The sequence below is a fragment of the Podarcis erhardii genome (assembly GCF_964252035.2).
Source record: "Podarcis erhardii genome assembly, chromosome: 11".
Taxonomy (NCBI): domain Eukaryota; kingdom Metazoa; phylum Chordata; class Lepidosauria; order Squamata; family Lacertidae; genus Podarcis; species Podarcis erhardii.
In genome coordinates, this window is record NC_138501.1 from 48,380,188 (window position 1) to 48,403,810 (window position 23,623).

At 45.9% G+C, this 23,623-nt stretch overlaps 1 protein-coding gene across 2 annotated transcripts in view; it reads right to left on the reverse strand.

Annotated features, from left to right (window-relative positions):
* ARK2C (arkadia (RNF111) C-terminal like ring finger ubiquitin ligase 2C) overlaps nucleotides 1-23,623 on the reverse strand; it is an 83,687-nt gene that overhangs the window by 15,954 nt on the left and 44,110 nt on the right. The gene's annotated exons all lie outside the window — the stretch shown is intronic.

Consider the following 23,623-nt stretch of genomic DNA (forward strand, 5'->3'; position numbering starts at 1 on the left):
ATTATTTACACAATGGGCCCCACGTGATTGGCTAATTCTGGGATTCTCCTGTAGGCCAATCAGGTTGCGGATTCACTTCCACCTGGAGCTGGATTGGGTGGCACCTGTGGACCAATCGGACTGCTGCATTCTGAATCTTATTGTTCTAGGACCAATCAGACTGCTGCATTCTGAATCCTATTGTTCTAGGACCAATCAGACTGCTGCATTCTGAATCCTATTGTTCTAGGACCAATCAGACTGCTGCATTCTGGATTCTATTGTTCTAGACTATTGTTCAGACTGCTGCATTCTGGATTCTATTGTTCTAGGACCAATCAGACTGCTGCATTCTGAATCCTATTGTTCTAGGACCAATCAGACTGCTGCGTTTTGGATCCTATTCAACTCAGTACATAACACACTTGAACTTGGATTATGACTTCTGCCACAAACTCTAAGGCGGGCACAGCTTTTGCATGGCATGCGAGAAGCATCTTTGGACTGGGTAAGCAAACAGGCCCTTCTTCGAGTGGGTTGGGCTTGAGCCGTCTGTTTGTGCCAGTGCTGGCATCTGAGCGACCAAGGCAAGAGGGAAGAAGACCATGCTGGCATGTCCTTCCACGCCTCCCTTGTGGGCAGAGGCCCGCCAACAGGGGCAGGAGGGAGGGCTGGGCTCTGTGGGGAAAGAGAAGGAACAGGCATTGCTCAGGTGGCTTTCCCTTTTGACAACCTACAGGGCTCCTCTCTAGGGTCTGACTCATTGCTTCAGGTTCCTTCCCAAGCAACACCAAGATTTCTTGGGCATCTGGGCCGGCCCACCCATGAGGTAAGGTGAGACGGCCACCTCGGACAACAGATCCCAATGTTTCCCAATTATTTCCCGCCTTGTTTCTCATGTCGCTCTTCATCCACCCCTTATTCCTTGGTGGGGAGGCATCATTTTGGGGTTCGCCTCAGGAGCCAAAATGTCTAGGGCCTGCCTTGGATTCCAGTTCCTCCAGTTCCTCCTACTGGTCTGTGTTAAGTTGTGGGTGAACATATCAGACAACACATATCAGGCGATTCTTCAAACAGTTCTTGTTTATTCACAGGCCAGAACAGAACTGGGCTGAAGGGTTCAGTCAACCTGCTTATATAGAGCTCAACTACAAAGCAACAGTAACAACTTTCTGTAACTATCCAATCACTGAACGTCACTTTCAATTCCTTATTTGCATATGTGGACCTGAGTGAAAACTACCTACAGTATCCCCCTGCTGGCCCAGGGTGAGAACTTCAGTACATAACAGTCTGACCAGCCTTTCCAGGACATCTCCACATGACACAAACCAGAGGCGCCAGACTGCCCACAGGATTAAGGGAGCCTAGCATGCGCTGTGTGGGGGATGATGTCATGTGTGTAACATGTGATGTCGCACGTGTCAACCAACATTGCACAGGCTGGTGTGACCTTCTGCCAGGCCGTGCCAGTCCCCTCAGCATCTCCTGATAGGCCAGTTTGCCTTCCATGACATCACATCCTCTGGAGGAGGCCGAGCACTCATGCCTGGCCCCTCAACATTGAGGGGGCCAGACGCCCTTCAAACAAAAATGGAGGGGGCTGAAGATACCTCGACCCCCTGGAGTTGACAAACCGGCACACACACATGCCTGCTTTCACTTCTCAGGGTTCTTTAATACATAAATCAGACTCATTCCAGACATTCCTTCAAATACAGGGTTTTTTCAAGTAAAGTAAAGCAGGGCATATAACCGTCTTGATTCTGCCCAACAGGTGCAGTGACCATTTTAAATATGTGAAGGGCTCGATTTTAACGCTTCATAATTCGAGATGTGGAAAATATGGAAACAACAGGAGAAGCAGGACTAAGATGTGGAGCTATGCTCCAGAGATCCAGACCGTGGGGAGCCCCAAGAAATTAATAAATATAATTTGGACTATACAGTGGTGCCCCGCAAGACGAATGCCTCGCAAGACGAAAAACCCGCTAGACTAAAGGGTTTTCTGTTTTTCGAGGTGCTTCGCAAGACGAATTTCCCTATGGGCTTGCTTCGCAAGACGAAAACGTCTTGTGAGTCTTGCGAGTTTGTTCGCTCCCCCCCCTTTTTCTAAGCCGCTAAGCCACTAATAGCCGCTAAGCCGCTAATAGCGCTAATCCGCTAAGCCGCTAATAGGGTTGCTTCGCAAGACGAAGAGGCTCGCAGAACGAATTATTTTCGTCTTGCGAGGCACCACTGTAATTTGATCTTTTTTATTGTAAGAAGTAGAGATTGATCTTTTTTATTTTAATTAAAGTATTATGAGTGGACATTCAATTGGATGTTTTTTATTGGAAAATCAATAAAAATGATTTATAAAAATAATAATAAAAAATATATCTAAAGGGCAGTCACAAGGAAGATGGACCCCCAACCAATGGATCCAAGTTATGAGATGAACCATTAGGAAGAACTTTATGATGGCAGGAGCTCTTTGACAGTGGAATGGGCTACCCTGGGAGATGGTGGGCTCTTCTCCTTCAGAGGTTTGGAGGGCCATCTGCCAGGGATTCTTCAGCTGGATTCCTGCATTGCAGAGGATTGTTCTAGGAGTCTAGGAAGCTTCGCTTTCAATCTGAGTTTCTATTAAAGACAGCAAACGAAGCCCCTAAATTTATTGAGACAAAAAGATGCAGGTGTCCATAATCCCTGTTAGGCTCATACATAAATCTCCAGTCCCCCATTTCCCTAGCTTAGTTTTAAGGAATCCTTACTCAGAAAGTCTCAAGAGGCTTGACACCTCTTGGGTGGTCCTAATCTCATTCAGCCTTCAGCTAACCTTTGCATAACCTCCCATTAAGCCTAAATTAAACCAAGCAGGACCTGCCTTCCTCAGAAAAATATCCCCCGTCTCCTGGCCAGATGAGATATTGGGGAAATGGGTGAATCTGTCAATCTCTCTCTCTCTTGTTCTCTTTCTCCATTTCCACTTCAGTTTGTGGGTTAAACCACAGAGCCTAGGGCTTGCCAATCAGAAGGTCGGCGGTTCAAATCCCCGCGACGGGGTAAGCTCCCGTTGCTCGGTCCCTGCTCCTGCCAACCTAGCAGTTCAAAAGCACGTCAACGTGCAAGTAGATAAATAGGTACCGCTCTGGTGGGAAGGTAAACGGCGTTTCCATGTGCTGCTCTGATTCGCCAGAGGCTTAGTCCTGCTGGCCACATGACCTGGAAGCTGTACGCCGGCTTGGCCAATAAAGCGAGATGAGTGCTGCAACCCCAGAGTCGGTCATGACTGGACCTAATGGTCAGGGGTCCCTTTACCTTTACCTTATTTATTTAATCCTCATGAAAAGTCACCCACATTTTAGTGTGAATTTCTCCTGATACACACACTTTTGTACGCAATTTTACCCAATACACACATTTTTTCAATGCAATTTCCCGGAAAACAATGTGTTTTTCAATGTTATTTTCACTAATATAGGCATTTTTGTACCCATTACTTGAGTAGAGAACTGTGCTGCAAAATTCAGAGAAGTGCAAATTCTGAAGGATGCCTAATTTCATATTGTTTCAGAAAATGTGGGTCAATCCGGTAGGTTCAAACCTAGTCCAAACTTTGGAGAGTACATTCTTGTTTCCTCAAGTTCTACCACTGCAGTCGGCTGTGTTTCTGGGCAGTTTCACTAGCTAGTTGCTCACCTCCATACGACCCCAGGTTTCCAAAGTGTGGCATCCACCACTTGCCCCTTTCCCTAGCTGAACTGTTGTGGTTGCTAGACAAGCAAATAGGTCTGAGCAGAAGCTGGCGAGTGGCTGCAATAATGAGTGGCTGCTTGTTGCAAAGTTTCTGGCGTCTCCCTTAAGCAAGGAAGAAACAAGGCTGTAGATTTTATTACTCAACTAGAGCCAGGGCTTTTTCAGCTGTGGCTCCAATCTGGCAGAACGCTCTGTCACAAGAGACTAGGGCCCGGCGGGACTTGACATCTTTCCGCAGGGCCTGCAAGACAGAGTTGTTCCACCAGGCCTTTGGCCAGGGCGCAGCCTGACTCCCTCCTCTGGCAACCTGCACAGAATTTTGCTTAACGGTTGCCATTAATTTGATCTTAATTAATTTTTATAATGAAATGTTTTTACAATGTTGGATTATTTGATTGTTTGATTATTTGATTGTTGTTAGCCGCCCTGAGCCCGGCTTCGGCTGGGGAGGGTGGGATATAAATAAAATGTATTATTATTATTATTATTATTATTATTATTATTATTATTATACCCCGTCCTCCCCGCTCAGGGCGGCTAACACCAGTAAAATTACAGTAAAAACATAATGGGGGGGGGACCAATTTAAAATACAGGTTAAAATGCAATTTAAAATGCAGACTCATTTTAATAGTAGCCCATAGATCAAAACCATAAGGGGAGGGAAACATAAGGGTCAGACTGAGTCCAAAAGAAACGGGAAGGGGGAACAGGTTTGTCTTGCAGGCCCTGCGGAAATATGTCCAGTCTCGCTGGACCTTGAATAAAGATGGGGCACCTCTGAGCATGTGCAGTGTGCTACACTAGCCACCAAGTACCATGGAAACCCTCCAGACGCCTGGAATCAGGAAATATAGCTTGAATCTTTATAGAAACTGAAATTAGGTAAGGAGCTACCAAGAAATGTTATATACTCTCTTTACTTCTCCATCCCACTGCACTAAATTGCTGGTGATGCTGCTAAGGCCTAGCTTTTACTTGGGTGATTAAAGTGTGATTTGACTATACCACATCAAATTGCCATTAGGGGGTGGTGGTTCACCTCACCAAATGCTCCTCCATCCAAGAAAAATCCCTGCACTGAGAAATCTAGAGTGTCAGTGAGAAAGCAAGGCTCCATCTGGTACGTAGACTGAGACTCTATCTGCCCGCAGACTGCCTCGCCAGAATGATGCATGCTCTGGTTATCTCTCACTTGGACTACTGCAATGTGCTAGGTCCAGTATATCTAAAGGAGCGTCTCCACCCCCATCGTTCTACCTGGACACTGAGATCCAGCTCCGAGAGCCTTCTGGCGGTTCCCTCACTGCAAGAAGCCAAGTTACAGGGAACCAGGCAGAGGGCCTTCTCGGTAGTGGCACCCACCCTGTGAAACGCCCTCCCACCAAATGTCAAAGAGAACAACAACTACCAGACTTTTAGAAGACATCTGAAGGCAGCCCTCTTTAGGGAAGCTTTTAATGTTTGATGCATTACTGTATTTTAATATTTTGTTGGAAGCCGCCCAGAGTGGCTGGGGAAGCCCAGCCAGATGGGCGGGGTATAAATAATTATTATTATTATTATTATTATTATTATTATTATTATTATTATTATTTAGGGCTCTTCTTTCTTACATGATAGTTTTCTGTATGCAGAGATTTGGGTGTTGTTTTAATTTGACAGAACTGCATTAACACGTGTGAGTCCTCATCTCCACACTTAGCCCTGCGATGAGAACTGGGCCATACTCAAGCCAAGGTATTGCAGAAAGCAAATGGCTCTGTCTGTATCTTATTCATTCAGACCTGATGCAGGAGCAGCTCTAGCTAATGGCCACCTCATTCCATTTGGCTTCCCTCCTCCTGAGGGACAAGAACATGCAAAGTACAAGGCCAGGAGGGTGCTGATGATCCGGTCTCCCTCCCCGCTCTCCCTCCTGGTTTCGCACACTGAACGTTTTGAAAACCCCTTTGCCTCGAAGCCACCTCTCTGAAGCTACCAGGGAAAGGGCAGCACTCAGGAATTGTTCAGCTGCTTGCCAAAAAAAATAAAAAAATAAAAGTGGAGAGAAGAGAGCCCTAATTGGGGACTGAATATCAAATGTTCTCCCGCTGCTTGCCTCGTGATGTGGTTTCACGCCGGGGAGATGCTGCATTGCTGCGGCCCTGGAAGAAAATCTCTTTTTGCAGGCAAAGGAAAGTCTTAAAGGATGCAGAGAGTTGCTTTGTAGCAAGCCGGACCACTGGTCCATCTAAGTCACAACTGTCTGACGGATTCTGCAGGGTCTCAAGGAAAGGGATCTTTTCCATCATCTGCTACCGAATATCAGTGTAGGAGAGGGAAATTTTCACATAAGACTTTTGCCCCATTGCAACACAAACATCTCTGCGATTCAGCAGAGTGAAAGCCATTTGCCCATTCAGAGTGAGGGCCGGAAGCACAACCCTCGCTCTGAACTGGATTTGTGACGTCATAAAAAGCCCCCTCTGGGCGCTCTGCCTTGACATGGTGAGGGCAAACATGTGTGGAGGGGTGGGAATATGTATGTACGGTATGTCAGCCACACGCCTTTGGCTCATTTCCCTTTTGAATATGAGAAGGCCTGTCAGTGCATTCAAGGAAAAGTCCTTGCAAACTCCATCCAGACTTGCAACAAGCATCTCTCCCATTCAGCGATGGCCCTTCCCCTTGCTGTTTTTGCCCTAACCTTCCAGAAGACCACGGGCATGTGTTTCGGATTTCTATTTCCCTCTACATAACCCTGAGGACTACAAACTTACATTTTCCAGGAACAAACCCTGTGACCTTCAATATACGGCACATTCCAACTTGAGATCCTTTAAACTGAGGGTGCACATCTCCCTCATCCTTCCCAATGTGCTTCGGGGGTTAAGGACAGATTTTTTGGGGGGGTCAGGCGTGGAGAGGGGAGCAGTGCCATCGCACGAGCAACAATCCAAGTGCTGGCAAAGCTAGTTAGTTGAATACTGGCCTGAAATTTTAAATCAATGACTTAAAAGATCAGTTATAGCAGTTGTGGTCATATGATTAATAACATGGCTTAAAAAGGAAGGCTGATCGCCAAAGAATTGCCAACAAAGGTCCGCATAGTTAAAGCTATGGTTTTCCCAGTAGTGATGTGTGGAGGTGAGAGCTGGACCATAAAGAAGGCTGATTGCCAAAGAATTGATGCTTTATGGTGCTGGAGGAGACTCTTGAGAGTCCCATGGACTGCAAGAAGATCAAACCTCTCCATTCTGAAGGAAATCAGCCCTGAGTGCTCACAGGAAGGACAGATCCTGAAGCTGAGGCTCCAGTACTTTGGCCACATCATGAGAAGAGAAGACTCCCTGGAAAAGACCCTGATGTTGGGAAAGATGGAGGGCACAAGGAGAAGGGGACGACAGAGGACAAGATGGTTGGATAGTGTTCTCGAAGCTACCGGCATGAGTTTGACCAAACTGAGGGAGGCAGTGGAAGACAGGAGTTCCTGGCATGCTCTGGTCCAGGGGGTCACAAAGAGTCGGACACGACTAAACAACTAAACAACAACAAAAATCTGCCTTTAATGAAAGGAACCATGTTAAAGCCTAATAATCTCTTAAACCATAACCATGCACAATACACTGAATCAAGGGCTACTTTTCTCTGTGTGGGGTTTCCTTAAAAAAAAAGATCAACGAGAAGAAAATACCTAACTGTCCAAACATTTGGGTGGATCACTCCAGTGTTGTTTTGCTGCTTCAGAAGTAATGACAGACGATGATTTGATCAAATGGGAAGGCAATGCAATTCAGCTACGTGCACAAGAGGGCAATTTGATTTTTCCAAACTATGATGGTTTGTAAAACTGAAAATGTTACTTATTTTATTTATGACACAATTTCCCTCCAAGTTTTTCAAGCAACATGCATTGTTTCTTCCTCTTTCTGTTTCACCCTCACAACAACGCTGTGAGGTAGATTAGGCTGAAGGACTGTGGGTTATGTACAACGATGATCTACTCAGGGCTGATCCATTGAAATTAATGGGCCACAGTTTGCCAGGGTTGGGGGTGAGCAAATTTACTGATTTTTGTTTCTCCCAGTTTCTTATTTTTTCCAGTTTTAAGTTCACTTCTCCACATTCCCACAACGTTTTGCTGTTGTTTCTTAAAGTCAGCATGAAATATTTGTCAGCATATTAGTTTGAATTTCTCTTAATCTACGCATTTTGTATGCAGTGCTGCCTAATACACACATTTATTTATTTTTGCAAAGCAATTTTCACTAACGGAATGCATTTTAGCCCTATTTTCACCAATATATGCATTTGCACGCCTACTTTCCCCCCTGATCTATGCTTTTTGGCAAAAATTCCTTGGCTGGCAAACTGCATTGCAATATTCAAAGAAGCATGAATCTTGAAGAGTGACTGTGTTTCGGTTTGCATATTGTTTTCCACAAGGTGTAAATTAGGTAAGTTCGCCTCTTTATGGGAACGGAACCGCATTTCTCCACATCCCTTGTCGTGCCCCAAGGCCACCCGGTGAGCTTTGTGGCTAAGGGAGGATTTGAACCCAGACCTCGTGCCACACTCTGACCATTACATTACACTACACTGCCAGGCAGGCACCAGTTCACCAAGCTCATCCGCAGAACCCAGATGGGGTTCTGATACTGTTCTCCTCTTCTCTCGCCCCAACTCAGCTCTCTGAGTTCTGCAGTACTATTTCAAATTTTGAATATTTATGGCCTCCGCTAACCAAACAGCAAAGACATTTACTTTTCATTTCGTGAAGAAACACTATTATGTCTAGCAGGAACCAGTCCTGGGTTATGCAATATGCTGAACACTAACAGGATCATCCCTTCCATGTTTACTCAGATGTAAGAACCCCACTCTGTGCAAAGGAACTTACTTCTAACTAAGTGTGCACAGGACAGCGGACTTAGCTACTGAGTGACTGATCGTGGAAGTGTACTATTGGAAGGGACCCCAAAGCCATCTAGTCCAACCCCTTTAATGTTCCTTACTAGCTTCGCACATGCACAGAGAAACTGAAACCTGCCTCGTAGGCAGAGAGAGTTAAGCCTTTGGAACTCACTGCCACAAGATGTAATAATTTTGACAGCTTTAACAGAGACAGTCAGTGTGGTTTGCGGGTTGGGCACTCAGTCACAAAGCTCGCACAGTGAGCTCGGTCTGCTCAAAGGCTTGCTTATCCAGTGTTATAGTCCTACTCAGAGTAGACCTATTCAAGTGGCTGGGCACGGCTAACTCAAACTGAACCTACCTCACAGGGTGGTTGTCAGGCTGAAACAGAGAGCAGAGAACCACCTTTAGAGAAGATTGGAAAACATGCGTTTTATTGGAGAACATGTTTTTAGAGAAGATTGGGAAACGGCTATTGAATATAAGGGAAATAACTGTGTGCAGCTGAAAACGCTGGCAGTGTTAAGGTAAATTCAACAGTGTAAATAAGTTTTGATGGAGGCAATAATGCAGTAGTGAATGGTATAGGTTGTTTTTTTTGTAATATATGCAGAGAGAAGAAGGGAAGTCACTGATATCTTGAGGATGTAAAAACGAGTATTTTAAATTGTAAAACAGAAAATTTAATAAAAATTATATACCAAGAAAACACACACAAAAACAGAGAACCACTTTCACTGCCTTAAGCTCTTCAGAGGAAAAGTGAAATATATGTGAGTATGTATGTATGTATGGATGTATAAATAAATAAATAAATAAATGGGAATTGGACTGATTAATGGAGGGCAAAGCTATGATGCCTATGTTCTCCCTTCGCCGTTCAAGGCCCTAGCGCTAACAATAATAATAATAATAATAATAATAATAATTTATTTATACCCCACCCTTCCTGGTTTAAAAAACCGGGCACAGGGCGGCTAACAGCAAATATAAAACATTGACTAAAATGCTACTTAAAAACAGCTTAAAACAGCATAAAATACAACATAAAATGCAGCATGAATATCATTAAAATTCTAAAATTCAGGGGTTATTTGAGAGGGGGACCGTAGTCAGTAGACATCAAATGATCACCAGGGCTAACTGGCCAAGTTGGTCCTACTAGGGCCAGCAAGGAGACCAGGGTAGAATTTAAATGTGGGGTCCCAGAAAGGATTTCTTCATAGAAGAGGAAAAGGGAGAATCAGGCTAATTCAAATTGAAGGCCAGGTGGAATAGTTCTGTCTTACAGGTCCTGTGGAACGGCCCTAGTCTCGTGGGACAGAGCATTCCACTGACGGAGCCATCACTGAAAAAGCCCTGGCCCTGGTGGAGGATAGTCTGGCTTCCTTAGGACCCGGGACCTTCAAGCTATTATTATTCATGGACTTTAGGGTCCTCTGCGGGACATACCAGGAGAGGCGGTCCTGTAAGTACAAGGGTCCTAGGCCGCATAGGGCATGAAAGGTTAAAACCAGCACCTATACTCCACCGGAAGCCAGTTCAACTGGTAGAGCACTGGGTGAATATGCTCCCATGGCAAGGACCCCGTGAGGAGCCTTGCTGCAGCACCAGCTGGAGTTTCTGGGACAGTTTCAAAGGCAGCCCCGCGTAGAGCGAGTTACAGTAGTAATACCAGTTGTGGAAATAGGAGAGGCGAGTGCTCTCGTGTTCAAATTCTGAGTGTGGGTTGCCTCTGCTAGGTCCCTGACCTCTCAAGCAGGGCTCGTAAGTTCTAGGAATGATGGGCGGCTTTAGATAGCTCTCCCGGGTAGCATTCGCAAGCTGAAATTTTGAAACGATCACCGCAACCAGTTTGCACGCAATCTGGTTCAGGACAGGGATTTAAATCACCTGGATTTAAACCCATCTACCCTGATTTAACCTGGCGCCATCTGCCTGCGCAGCATGCGATCATGCGCTGAGCTATGGATCCTCCCCCTTTTAAAAGGAAACCTGCATAGACCTCCCGTTCCCCCCTTCCTCCCTGCTGTTATATCAGCTTGTCAGGGATTTGAATCCAGAATCTCACCCAAAGCACAAATTACATTCCCTAGAACAGCAAGCCTCGTTTAGATTACAACCCCCCGATGTTGCTGTAGCAACGTGAAGAAAATTGCCAAAACTCACCAGTGCATCACAGCAGCCCATCTTTGATACTAGCCAGCTAAAACACACACACACACACAACTGCTAGAGTATTCAACAGTCAGAGTGGTTAAGTCTCTAATGCGTGGGCGTTCTGGAGCGGATTCACAGCCCTTTCACTTCATTAACACCTGTCACCTCGTACATTTGGCACTGTGCGCACTGAGTCTGGCTCGCCGGCGCTGCGGACTGCAAATGCATCACAGTCCCCTTGATGCCTGGGAAACATTTAATATAGATTCATAAAGCCGTGTGTGTGTGTGTGTGTGTGTGTGTGTGTATCAGGGTGCACCTGAGCATATTCAGAGTCTTCTTCACAAGGGTGCTGTGTCGTTTGCCTCCTAGGTGGGTCATAAGGAAAGGGTTAAATGAGTGTGATGTGATTAGCCAGTGGGAACCCGAGGGGAGGAGTTAGAGTGAGAGTTGGAGTTGTGTGAAAGTCAGTTGAGAGTTGGGAGTTGGGGAAGGAAGAGGGAGGCTAAGTCTGTGGGTTGGTCGAATTGTGTGGTGAGAGAGTGAGAGGAACTGTTAGGTGGAGTCAGATAGATAGTTGGGATAATCAGTTTGAAGTTGTTAGGAACGTATCGGTCAGTAAAGAAACTAAGATTAAGAAACTGCCAAGAAAAATTAAACCATAAACTTGTTCATGCCTATAAAAATAAACTTGATTATTTGTTAATGTTAACAACTGTCTGGACTCCGTGTGTACCCGAGAGAAACATGTTGGTGGCAGCGAAGAAAGCAATCACTGTGGTGGCACAGGGATCAATTGACCGTCAAACGTCCGGGGACCCTGTGTGATCACCACAGGTGCATGTAAACTACCTGAGAAATTGTCCTTGGTCTTGCTGAAATAGAAATGTTGGCAAACTAGGGCAGAAGCCACCATGGATGTGGCCTGTTTCATCGGCTGTGGCGAAATGGCACAGCTTATGTAACTGATCTCCTGTAATGATGCGATAAGTGACGCCGTCGCAATTTCATTGCCTCTCATTCGTTTCAGCGCAAAGGGAAGACAGCGAGGGGGAACGTAAGCAAATGGATATCATTTGCAGACTTAAAGTTCTGACGGCGGCATATTTCAAATGGAGTCCTGCACTGCCAGGGGTTGGGCCCTTGGGCCCTGAGGGTCCCTTCCAAATCTACAGTTCTATGATTCTAGGATTCCCTTGGGAGCCAAAATCAAGATGTCCATTTGCGACTTGGAAGGCGTTGAAAGAAGATTAGGCAAATTCATGGTTACAAACCACAATGGCTTTGTTCTGCCTTCGCTATTAGAGGTACCAGTTGCAGAGAATCAGAAGCGGTGAGTGTGCTGTTGTGTTCAAGTTCTGTTTGTGGGTTCTCCACGGGGATCTGGCTGGACCCAGTTGGGAACAGGATGCTGTCTAGATGGGCCTATTCCCGGATCCAGCAGAGCTCTCCTTGTGCTATTTTGCATTTGCAAAATTGCACCAGCAAATTTTGTCGGCAATTAACCACACTGCCTCCCTCCCTCCCTCCCTCCTTTGTTGTTACATCCTTACTTCCGATTCTGAGCTCTGTGTGTGTGTGTCTGAGAACAGGCTGGTTCTATTTTTATGTCTCCCTTAGATCACGGAGTCACGCCAGCAACTTCTGGCTTGCAAGGAAGACTCTTGCTACAGATTGACTCAGTAAGTAACTGCAAGACGACTTCATTTGTCTTCCTCCTGCTATCTGCTCCGATGGGAGACAGAGACAGTCCGCTGGGAACCGGCAGCCTCCGATCACTCCCGCGCTTATCGCAAAAGCTGACTGCGTACAATTGTTTTAGGCTCTAGTCCCAAGAGCTCTGCGCTTCCTCCCACGGCACCCCATTAAAAAAGGGCTCAGATAAAACTGGAATGTGCGTCGTGAGAGCCGGCCGGAGAAGTTTTTCTTAAAGCAACCAATCTTGGGGAAGGTGATAACCAATCGCAAGCAAGAGAAACACTACAGGGGCTGGAGGGAGCAATAAAGCTCTCAAGTCTGTGTTGTTCCTTCTACAATCTCCAAAGCTGTTTCACAATCAGTCCCTCTCCCCAAGGAACTCTATAGGTCTGGGAGGGAAATCAGGGTCTCCTACGAATTCTCAGTACCTTTATTTATTAGTTAGATAGCTGTTAAAATTTATAAAATTATAAAATTATAAAATTATAAAATTATAAAATAATTATAAAATAATTATAAAATAATTATAAAATAATCATAAAATAATTATAAAATAATTATAAAATAATTATAAAATTATAAAATAATTATAAAATTATAAAATTATAAAATTATAAAATTATAAAATTATAAAATTATAAAATTATAAAATTTATAGACGCGGGTGGAGCTGTGAGTAAAACCAGTTCTCAGCACTTTTATTTATTAGTTAGGTAAAGATAAAGGGACCCCTGACCATTAGGTCCGGTCGTGGCCGACTCTGGGGTTGCGGCGCTCATCTCGCTTTACTGGCCGAGGGAGCCGGCGTACAGCTTCCAGGTCTTGTGGCCAGCATGACTAAGCTGCTTCTGGCGAACCAGAGCAGTGCAAGGAAATGCTGTTTACCTTCCCACCGGAGTGGTACCTATTTATCTACTTGCACTTTGACGTACTTTCGAACTGCTAGGCTGGCAGGAGCAGAGACTGAGCAATGCGAGCTCACCCCATCGAAGGGATTCGAACTGCTGACCTTCTGATCAGCAAGTCCTAGGCTCTATGGTTTAACCCACAGCGCCACCTGCGTCCCTTTATTTATTAGTTAGTTAGCTGTTAAAATTTATACACTGCTCGGATGTTTTTTTAAAAAAAACAAATCCTTTTAAAAAAAAAATTATCAGCAGAAACCAGTTAAGAACTACTGTTTAAAACATTCGAAACAAAATTAAAATAAATGCTAAAGACCAGATTACAACACATGTCAGAGCCCAGTTGATTTCAATAGGAAGAGAATTCCAAAGTTTGGATGCTGCTGCAGTAAATAGCACCTTCTTACAAATGCAGAACAAGTATTGCATGGCACTAGCAACAGTGACAGGACTGCCTTAACAAACTACAGTTCCCAGGATTCTTTGTGGCAACAATAATAATAATAATTTATTTATACCCGCCCATCTGGCTGAGTTTCCCCAGCCACTCTGGGCGGCTCCCAATCGAGTGCTAAAAAATAATACAGCATTAAATATTAAAAACTTCCCTAAACCGGGCTGCCTTCAGATGTCTTTTAAAGATAAGATAGCTGCTTATTTCCTTCACATCTGAAGAGAGGGCATTCCTCAGGGAGGGCGCCACTACCGAGAAGGCCCTCTGCCTGGTTCCCTGTAACCTCACTTTTCACAGGGATGGAACTGCCAGAAGGCCCTCAGAGCTGGACCTCAGTGTCCGGGCTGAACGATGGGGGTGGAGACGCTCCTTCAGGTATACTGGGACAAAGCCATTTAGGGCTTTAAAGGTCAGCACCAACACTTTGAATTGTGCTTGGAAATGTACTGGGAGCCAATGCAGATATCTCAGGACTGGTGTTATGTGGTCCTGGCGGCCGCCCCTAGTCACCAGTCTAGCTGCCGCATTCTGGATTAATTGCAGTTTCCGGGTCACCTTCAAAGGTAGCCCCACGTAGAGCGCATTGCAGTAGTCCAAGCGGGAGATAACTAGAGCATGCACCACTCTGGCGAGACAGTCTGTGGGCAGGTAGGGTCTTAGCCTGCATACCAGGTGGAGCTGGTAGACAGCTGCCCGGGATGCAGAATTAACCTGCACCTCCATAGACAGCTGTGAGTCCAAAATGTCTCCCAGGCTGCGCACCTGGCAGGCAAAGCCATGACCCTGGTATAAAGGTCATATAAGAAGCAGCATTACCCTGAGTCAGGCCACTGACCCATGAAGCCCAGTACTGTCTCCTTGTAGCTCTTCAAGGTCAAGATCCAACTCAATACATGCCTGCTCACCCAGGCCTGTGGGTAATATTGATATTTTAGTTGGGTCATCTGCATTGTTTTTGCAATCGACTGTCTTGAAATCCTAGAGAACCACCACCAATCCTCTACAGTGCCCAGATCAAGGGAAGTAATAGCATCACTCTATTTTGCCTCTGAATTCTGGTGCTGGAGGAGACTCTTGAGAGTCCCATGGACTGCAAGAGGATCAAACTTCACCATTCTGAAGGAAATCAGCCCTGAGTGCTCACTGGAAGGACAGATCCTGAAGCTGAGGCTCCAATACTTTGGCCACCTCATGAGAAGAGAAGACTCCCTGGAAAAGACTCTGATGTTGGGAAAGATGGAAGGCACAAGGAGAAGGGGACGACAGAGGACGAGATGGTTGGACAGTGTTCTCGAAGCTACCAGCATGAGTTTGACCAAACTGTGGGAGGCAGTGGAAGACAGGAGTGCCTGGTGTGCTCTGGTCCATGGGGTCACGATGTGTCGGACACAACTAAATGACTAAACAACAACAACATTTTGCCTTGGCCAGACCACACCTGGAATACTGCGTCCATCTCTGGGCACCACAATTTAAGAAGGATATTGATAAATGGGAACGTGTGCAGAGGAGGGCAGCTAAGATGACCAAGTTCAAGGGTCTGGAAACCAAGACTTATATGAGTAATGGTAGAGGGAGTTGGATATATTTAGCCTGGATAAGAGGAGACTGAGAGGAGATGCCTTCAAATATCTAAAGGGCTTGTTTTCTCTTGCTCCAGAGGGCAGGACATGAAATAGAAGATTCAGGTTACAAGAAAGGAGATTCTGACTCAACACCAGGAAAAACTTTCTATTGTAAGAGGAATTCGACCGTAGAACCGTTTCCCTCAGGAGGTTGTGGAGTCTCCATCCTTGGGAGGTTTCTAAGCAGAGGTTGAATGACCATCTGCCATGGATGCTTCAGTTGAGATTCTTACATTTCAGCAGCCCAGACTTGATTTCCCACAGGGTCTCTTCCAACTCTACAGTACTCTGATTCTCAGCAGCTTATTATGTTCCTATACTCACTCGATTTGGGGGGGAAAGGGCCATAGCTCAGTGGTAGAGCACCTCATCTGCACACAAAAGGATCTAGGTTCTATCCATGGCATCTCCAGGTAGGGCCGGGAGACATTCCTTGCCTGAAACCCTGGAGAGCATCTACCGGACAATGCAGGTGATTCTGAGCTAGATGGACCAATGGCCTGACTTCGTATAAGTTTCCTATGTTCCAATAAATGAATCAGATAAACAACAGGCCTGGGCAACTGTTATGTACTGAGCTGAATCCTAGAACAATAGGATCCAGAATGCAGCAATCTGATTAGTCCGCAGGAGCCACCCAATCCAGCTCCAGGTGGAAGTGAATCAGTGACCTGATTGGCCTGCAGGAGCAGCCAATCAGGCTCCTGGACGAAGTGAATCAGCAACCTGATTGGCCTGCAGGAGCAGCCCAGAATTAGCCAATCACATGGGGCCCATTGTGTAAATAATGTATATATAGCTAGATGTTTTGGGGAAAGTTTCATTCATTGCTACTACGAGCTGAATAAAGAGCATGAAATTCACACTCGACTCTGAGTATATTTCAGCAACACACACACACACAAAAGAATGCACTCGCCCAGTTTGCAGCTCTGTTTTCAGGCCATTGGGGTGGCCTTTGAAGCAATTTATGGGGTATAGGCCCTCAATTTCATGAGAGAAAAACAACCAAAGCAATCTCCATGGCTGCTCAGCTGACAAATGCCATTTCCTCACAGAATGCCATGCTCTAAAAGGTATTCTGCGGTGGAGGAATGGCAGCCCAAACTACCATTTTGTTTGTTTGTTTGTTTATTTGTTTGTTTGTGGTGGTGGGTGCCATTTACACACACACACACACACACAATGCCACTCAGAAACTTGGCGTTCTGAGGAAAAAGAAGATAGCAGCTGCCAGGTGATCGGAGCTGCGAAGTGGTATTGGAGTGGTATTCAATTAAGTTTCACTCAGAACAGACTGGCTGAAAATAATGAAAATGACTAAGCTAGGTCCCTTAATTTCAATGGGACTTCTTGAAATAATTTAGTTGACTACCACCCTTGGTTAATTGCCTCCCAAAAATGACCCTCCCCTTCCCCCCCCCAAAAAAAATGCAAATGAGAGGACATTGTTTTGCTTCCCCATTCAACCCTCCAAAACCCTCCCTATTTAGCCCAAGCTTTCAACAATTTGGAATTTTATCTGAGTCATTGTGAGGCCTCCCAAGATTGCTGCTTGAGATCCTTTGGCTGGGGGGGGGGGCAGGAATGTGGGGGTGCTTTAAGCACAAAATACCTGCATAGCCTCTGAGCTACAGACCCATCATTACGCGCAGCTCAGCAAGGATGAGGAAGCGGACTAAGTCACTCCAGCTCCAATTTGCAGCCAGAACTTCCTGTTAATAATTCTGCCGAAAAACGTAGAGTCCTCTAATTAATTTCCACTTACAGCTCGCGTATTGCTGTGGGGGGAAACTGTTTGGCAGCCTCTTAGACAAGGTTCGCTTTGAGTATTTAGTTATCAAAATGTCATGTCTGCCCCACGGATCTGCCACTCCTTCTTAGTCGCTTCAAACGCGGGGAACGGCAAACTGGGTTTTCTCATCCCAAAAGCTATGGATAGCTCTTCTCTGCAATCATTCAGTACTTTTGGGATCTTTAACAACTCCAGTCCTCCGCATCGGAAGACAAGGCTGACAAATGCCAGGGAGTTTTGACGACAGGCCGGCCTTTGAAGGGAAATTTGGCTGTGTGTTCCTAATGTCAGCATATCTCAGATTAGCCACTGCTAGGGGAACCTTGCAAAGGTTCGCAGGTGTGTGTATTCCCTCCTCTGTGCCTATTTCTGCTTCTGTTTTCTACACTACTCTGTTCACATTAATAGATCATTAATAGCATATAGAATTTTAGATTTGGAAGGGACCCTGAGGATCATCTAGCCCTACAAAGCAGGAATATGCAGTTTTTCCATATGGAGATCGAACCTGCAACCTTGACATTATCATTATAAATATAAATAATTTTTTTTTATTTATTTATACCCCGTCCTTCCGGGTTCAGAAAACCGGGCTCAGGGTGGCTAACAACAAATTTAAAACACTTAATTGATGCAACAAAAAACAGTATAAAACATGAATAACAATAAATTCAGAATTCAAAAATCAATTTGAGGGGGAAATCCATCCAATAAACATTAGATGATCACCAGGGCTAGCTGGCTAAATTAGTCCTATTTGGCCAGTGAGGAGACTAGGGGAGAATTAGCTGTGGGATCCCAGAGTGGGTAATCTTCATAAAAAAGGGGGAGGGGAAGGAAGGAAGGGGAATAAAAGATCAGGCTAAGTTCAAATTGAAAGCCAGACAGAATAGCTCTGTCTTACAGACCCTGTGGAAGGAAGTTAAATCCTGCAGGGCCCTGGTCTCATGGGGCAGAGCATTCCACCAGGTCGGAGCCATCACTGAGAAGGCCCTGGCCCTTGTGGAGGATAATCTGACTTCCTTAGGGCCCGGGACCTCTAAACTATGATTATTCATGGACCTTAAGGTCCTCTGCGGAGCATGCCATGCATTGCAGAGGGTTGGACTAGATGACCCTTGGGGTCCCAACTCTAAGATTCTATGATCCTATGCTCTACCAACTGAGCTATCCAGGATGTGCACCCATAGCCACCCACACATACCATTTGGAGGTCCAAATAGAGATGGGCAGATCTGTCAATCTTGGTTCTCATTTTTCCAAACTCTTAAATTCGGTCCTCCACATTTTCACAGCAATTTGCACCCCAACCACCCCCAAGAAAATAAAACATCCTCATGAAAATTCCTCAGTGTTTCAGTGCGAATTCCTCCTACTAATCACATTTTTATGTGTAGCATTGGCAAAACATACATGTTTATTTTCCCTAATGCAATCAATGTATGTATGCTGCCTTCGCTCATATGTGCATTTCTATGGACACTTTCTCCTTAAAATCATAGAATCACAGAATCATAGAGTTGGAAGAGACCACAAGGGCCATCGAGTCCAACCCCCTGCCAAGCAGGAAACACCATCAGAGCACTCCTGACATATGGTTGTCAAGCCTCTGCTTAAAGACCTCCAAAGAAGGAGACTCCAACACACTCCTTGGCAGCAAATTCCACTGTCGAACAGCTCTTACTGTCAGGAAGTTCTTCCTAATGTTTAGGTGGAATCTTTCTTCTTGTAGTTTGGAACCATTGCTCCGTGTCCGCTTCTCTGGAGCAGCAGAAAACAACCTTTCTCCCTCCTCTATGTGACATCCTTTTATATATTTGAACATGGCTATCATATCACTCCTTAACCTCCTCTTCTCCAGGCTAAACATGCCCAGCTCCCTTAGCCGTTCCTCATAAGGCATCGTTTCCAGGCCTTTGACCATTTTGGTTGCCCTCCTCTGGACACGTTCCAGTTTGTCAGTGTCCTTCTTGAACTGTGGTGCCCAGAACTGGACACAGTACTCCAGGTGAGGTCTGACCAGAGCAGAATACAGTGGCACTATTACTTCCCTTGATCTAGATGCAATACTCCTATTGATGCAGCCCAGAATTGCATTGGCTTTTTTAGCTGCCGCGTCACACTGTTGGCTCATGTCAAGTTTGTGGTCAACCAAGACTCCTAGATTCTTTTCACATGTACTGCTCTCAAGCCAGGTGTCACCCATCTTGTATTTGTGCCTCTCATTTTTTTTTTTGCCCAAGTGCAATACTTTACATTTCACCCTGTTAAAATTCATTTTGGTTTTTTTGGCCCAGTTCTCTAATCTGTCAAGGTCGTTTTGAAGTGTGATCCTGACCTCTGGGGTGTTAGCCACCCCTCCCAGTTTGGTGTCATCTGCAAATTTGATCAGGATGCCCTTGAGTCCATCATCCAAGTCGTTGATAAAGATGTTGAATAAGACCGGGCCCAAGACAGAACCCTGTGGCACCCCACTAGTCACTCTTCTCCAGCATGAAGAGGAACCATTGATGAGCACCCTTTGGGTTCGGTCAGTCAGCCAGTTACAAATCCACTGAGTGGTAGCATAGTCAAGTCCGCATTTTACCAGCTTCTTTACAAGAATATCATGGGGCACCTTGTCAAATGGTCCCTTAAAATAACGAATTTTTGTACACACTGGTGGTTTGCAGAACTGCATTGCAAAATTCAGAAATGCATGGATTTCAAAGGCTGTTTTGGTTCGCGCATTGGTTCAAGAAGCACAGCTTGCTGTCTCACTCAAATGCAAACATATTCAAATTCTCTAAGTCCCAGCAGGGCAGGTGGTACCTTCAAGTCCAAAGAAGGCCAGGCCAGGCTCCAGGTTTCCCTGCATGGCCAAAGATCAGGGATGGTGGGAGATGTGGTCCCACAACATTTGTACTATGTTGGTTACCCATGGTTTGTGCTGTGAATGTCTCAGCTGAAACTACTTGCAGTTTTCCCCAACAAACCAACAACCAGGAAGCACAAGCATTAGGAAGTAGAACCTGACCTGTTGGGTTCCTAGCTTGAGCACCCAAATCCATCTGCTCAACTATCGCCAACCAGTGGTGCCCAGCTGCCTCTAACCCTCTGCCTTGCATGCGGAAAACTTCTTAAAACTCAGCAGCATCTGAGTCAAAAAAAACAACCCAAGGAAGACTCATTCCAATTGCCTGAAGCCAGAGCGCTCTCTCAATCTATAAAATTATAGCGGTTTCAGAGACCACAGCCTGTCTATACATCAATTTCTTTTCGCTCAGTTTATCTGGTTTGAGGGGGGGGCCTATTTCCTTCTATACTTCCCAGAACTATCAGGACAGCAGCTTTGATTTACCTGGTTCTTGGAACAGATCAAAATTTGCTCCACTCTATCAAGGCTTAGGGACGTGGGTGGCGCTGTGCATTAAACCACAGAGCCTAGGACTTGCCGATCAGAAGGTCGCGTTTCGAATCCCTGTGACAGGGTGAGCTCCTGTTGCTCGGTCCCTGCTCCTGCCAACCTAGCAGTTCGAAAGCACGTCAAAGTGCAAGTAGATAAATAGGTACCGTTTCCGTGCGCTGCTCTGGTTCGCCAGAAGCGGCTTAGTCATGCTGGCCACATGACCCGGAAGCTGTACGCTGCCTCCCTCGGCCAATAAAGTGAGATGAGCGCCACAACCCCAGAGTCGGTCATGACTGGACCTAATGGTCAGGGGTCCCTTTACCTTTACTATCAAGGCTTTGCCTTCCTATGGGAGTATATGCAAATCTGCTCTGCATCAATGAAAAATATAGAAAAATTGGGGCACTAATTGTGGACATTGCAGTCTCTTTTCCCTGGCAAGAGCCCTGTTCCTCTTAGCAGTTGCGCAACAGGCAAAAATTCAACAGGTGCAGCCCCCCCCCCCCCGGTGTTGCTGCCTCTAATTCCAGCTAAGCTCCCGTATCCTCAGCACAGCTTTTGCACTTCAAATGAGGGCCTTTCGATCTTCTGCAGGCGTGGAATTTTTCCACACAGGTTTGCACAGCTGCTGGGGACCTCCCCAAATCCCGATGCGCAGCGCAAGGCATGCTAATTAGCTGCGGCACATCAGCTGGGCCTCCTCTGACAGCTACCAGGGCAGCTCATACTTAACTCATGATGGATGACAGGAGCCACACCTTGGAAAAGGTTTAGCTCTGCCAGTGACTCCTCTATCAGTGCACCGTCATGCATGAACAGGGCTTGGGCTGGGGGGAGGAGGAGGAGGAGGGAGGGTCAGGGAAGTAATATTCAACACATGGGGGGGGAGTGTAGGCAACAATAAACCAAGTGACTCATTTTGCAAGAGGACCGCTAGACAATCACCAGGCAAGTCAGCCCCAAAGCCCAAATATATATAGTTGCAATTTTATTCAGGTCTATTTGTGCAGCACAGCGGACAGAAGCCAAAAGGCCAAATCAACACGAAGAGGCAAATGCAAACCAAAGTAGGTTTTTTTTCTCACACCCTTATTTCTGCCAGAAAAAAAAAGCATCTCTGTGTTGTGTTGTTGTGTTTTCTCTCTTCCTCTCTCTCTTTCCCCCTTTACAGTTTTTATCCTACTGTGTTTTGTATTATTGAGTTCCAAATTTCATTATAGAGTGGTACCTCGGGTTAAGAACTTAATTCGTTCTGGAGGTCTGTTCTTAACCTGAAACTGTTCTTAACCCGAGGTACCACCTTAGCTAATGGAGCCTCCGGCAGGATGCCGCGCGATTTCTGTTCTCATCCTGAAGCAAAGTTCTTAACCCGAGGTACTATTTCTGGGTTAGCAGAGTCTGTAACCTGAAGCGCCTGTAACCTGAAGTGTCTGTAACCCGAGGTACCACTGTACTTGTCCATGCAAAGAAAAGAAGAAGAAGAGTTTGGATTTGATATCCCGCTTTATCACTACCCTAAGGAGTCTCAAAGCGGCTAACATTCTCCTTTCCCTTCCTCCCCCACAACAAACACTCTGTGAGGTGAGTGGGGCTGAGAGATTAGCCCAAGGTCACCCAGCAGCTGCATGTGGAGGAGCGGAGACGCGAACCAGGTTCACCAGATTACGAGACTACCGCTCTTAACCACTACACCACACCAGCTCCTGGCAAGGTCTCCGTCTATAAGCAATCGGCTCATAACTGGCAAGTATTAGTCTTCAAGCCAGTGAATAAATGGAGACATATATTTCTCTTTCCAATGCAGCAATATATGGGACTCCAAATAATGTCAATGGTGTGTGTGTGTGTGTGTGTGTGTGTGTGTGTGTACATGTTTGTGGATAGGATTCATAATAACAGGTTATTCTCAATGGGTATCAAACCCTCAGTAAGTTAGGGACTGGAGACTTCACCTGCATGCAAAGATAGGCTTGAGCGAACGAGACCAAGAGTGAGTCCAATGGTCAATAAGGCAGTTTCTGCACCTGATGCAGAGACAAGTGAGGGGCAGATGGAGTTCATCAACCTGGGAGGGCAGCCCAACTAGGAGAAGGAAAACTCTGATCCTAAACCTCCACTGCATTGCGGGACATCTTTGGGAGAAGAAAAGGCTAAGGAGTAAACCCTACACAAATCTCGGTCCAGTATACCTGAAGGAGTGTCTCCACCTCCATCGTTCTGCCCGGACACTGAGGTCCAGCGCCGAGGGCGGTTCCCTTGCTGCGAGAAGCCAAGTTACAGGGAACCAGGCAGAGAGCCTTCTCGGTAGTGGCACCCGCCCTGTGGAATGCCCTCCCACCAGATGTCAAAGAGAAAAACAACTACCAAACTTTTAGAAGACATCTGAAGGCAGCCCTGTTTAGGGAAGCTTTTAATGTTTAATAGGTTATTATATTCTGTTGGAAGCCACCCAGAGTGGCTGGGGAAACCCAACCAGATGGGCAGGGTATAAATAATAAATTTTATTATTTATTTATTTATTCATTCATTCATTCATTCCCCGCCCATCTGGCTGAGTTTCCCCAGCCACTCTGGGCGGCTCCCAATCAGCGTTTAAAAACAGTACAGCGTTACATATTAAAAACTTCCCTGAACAGGGCTGCCTTCAGATGTCTTCTGAATGTGAGGTAGTTGTTTATCTCTTTGACATCTGATGGGAGGGTGTTCCACAGGGCAGCCGCCACTACCGAGAAGGCCCTCTGCCTGGTTCCCTGTAGCCTCACTTCTTGCAATGAGGGAACTACCAGAAGGCCCTCGGTGCTGGACCTCAGTGTCCGGGCTGAACGATGCGGGTGGAGACGCTCCTTCAGGTATTATTATTATTAATTATTGTTATTATTATTAGGTGTGGAGTCCCTAAGACGGTTAGATGGTGCCTTGTACACCTCCTTCCAGCAATTCCTGATGCCAAGCTGGTGTCAAACGTATTGCTCTGAGGTTGAG